Genomic DNA, 2,500 nt, shown 5'->3' on the forward strand with positions numbered 1-2,500 from the left:
AAATATTAAAGGTTTTATAAATTTTTGCGATTTACCGTTGCATTTTACAAGCACTATTCAAAATAATATTTTCAGTGTTATTATAAATGTATAATTATGTAAAATGCTAAAACTATACTTCTATAAATATTTAAAATTTTTCCTTATATCAATACATAGTTTGGATCTTGAATGTTATAGCTCCAGCTGAAATGAAATTGAAGATTTTATTCTTATCTATAAATATAAGATGTTATTGGCGATCTATTCACTAGATATATCATACTTCCATAAAGGTTTTCCATAGATTTGGTTTTATGATTATCCAGTAAACAGTTCTGGTCAGCCAGAGAAACATTATCAATATTTACTTCTACAAACACACCTGAATAGTCGATTTAAGATAAATTAATGTCAAAATTATCGACAGTTTCTTTAGGAAATGTGAAATACTATATATAAATGGATACATATTAGGAATAGTGTGATAAGTGATATGGTTATTGTATTCTAACATTTCAATTCCTGGCTATAAAGGAAATGTTTACGACATTTTCTTAAAATTCCGCCAAGATAGAAGCCTGGTGAGATCAGTTGATATGCTTCAACAGTGTGTATATACAAAGAGGTAAGGATACAATGCTTAAATTGACTTCTTACGCAATAGCCAACAGCCATTGGAAAGACAGTATTTCAGATGCATTCAGCAGAAATTTGTCTTTATTTCAGTTGACTCTTTTTATCTGAGGAAAGATCCTTCAGGAAGCGTTGTAAACTATGGAATCAAAATCCTAAGAAAATATGTCAATATATACATTGATGTCTTACTGTATTCGTCGAGCCTTGGGTAGCTGTACAAGATTATATATAAATATATATATATATATATATATATATATATATATATATATATATATATATATATATATATATATTATATATATATATATATATATATATATATTTATACACACTTTATATGTGTGTATATATATATATATATATATTATATATATATATATATATATATATATATATATATATATATTATACACACATGTATATATATATATATATATATATATATATATATATATATATATATATATATATATATATATATATATACATATATATATATATATATTTATACACACATGTATATATATATATATATATATATATATCTTATATATAGTAATTACAAACACAGACACACACACATACATATATACATACACACACACACACACACACATATATATATATATATATATATATATATATATATATATATATATATATATATATATATATATATATGTACACGCACACACACACACACACACATATATATATATATGTGTGTGTGTGTGTGTGTGTGTGTGTGTGTGTGTGTGTGTAGTGAATGCTTCTGTGTATGTGTTTGGTAGTAGCAGGACCTATCGGAACTGTGTCAATCATTCACAATTCATTTTATTTTTAGCCTGCTTTTTGGCCTTTCTCACATCTAATCGCCTGTCACCTAGGACTTTCTTCCCTTCATCCATCTACCCAAACCCTGGTCTTATTCTTGCACTTTTCTTATTAAATCTTGCATTTATCACCTTATTCGGCAAACGACAATTTTTCATCCCTTCTGCATGGATAAATCACCTCAACACATTCATATTAACTTTAGCTGCTAATTCCTTCCTCACATCCGTTATCACTCTCACTACTTTGTTCCTAGCCCTATCCAATCAAGATATACTACCCATACTCTTCAACACTACATCTTGAAGAGATTCAATTGTAGTCTTTCCATCAATTTCATTCCCCACAACTCCGATTTATACTTCACAATTGGTCTAATCCCTTCCTCATATAAACTCTCTTTACATTCATCCTTAACCGTCTATTCTTCACCAATTGTTTCACTGCCCCTAATACTTCACATCGTTCCCTCACTCTCTGACTTACATCTGCTTCTATTACACCATATGAATCAACAACAGAACCTAAATATTTAAAGTGTTTTGCTTCCTCCAGTAACTCTCCATTCAACATGACATTCAATTTAACACTACCCTTCCTACTTATGCAACTGAAACCTTACTTTTACCCAAATTAGTTAAAAACTTCCTTCTCTCACACACTCTTCCAAACTCTGTCACTAATCAACATAGATTTGCCTCCGAGCCTACATCCAATTCAGTATTATCTGCAAAACAACAAGTGATTCACCTCCCACCCATGATCACTATCATCTGTCAGTTTCAATCGTGGACCAAACGCTCAAGCCTTCACCTCTCTTACAGCTTACAGTTTCCAACACACGGTTTACTGCCTGTGTATAAACTCTTCTCTGCTCCCAACAACCTATTCCACATTGCATCACTATCAACTCTATCATGAGCTTTCTCCAGATCGATGAAAGCAAAATGTACCTCCTTACTTTTTTCTAAATATATTTTGCTTATCTTTCTAACTATAAAAATCTGATCCATACAACGCCTACCTCTTCTAAAGACCCTCTGCT

The sequence above is a fragment of the Palaemon carinicauda genome, chromosome 16, assembly GCF_036898095.1.
Source record: "Palaemon carinicauda isolate YSFRI2023 chromosome 16, ASM3689809v2, whole genome shotgun sequence".
Lineage (NCBI taxonomy): Eukaryota > Metazoa > Arthropoda > Malacostraca > Decapoda > Palaemonidae > Palaemon > Palaemon carinicauda.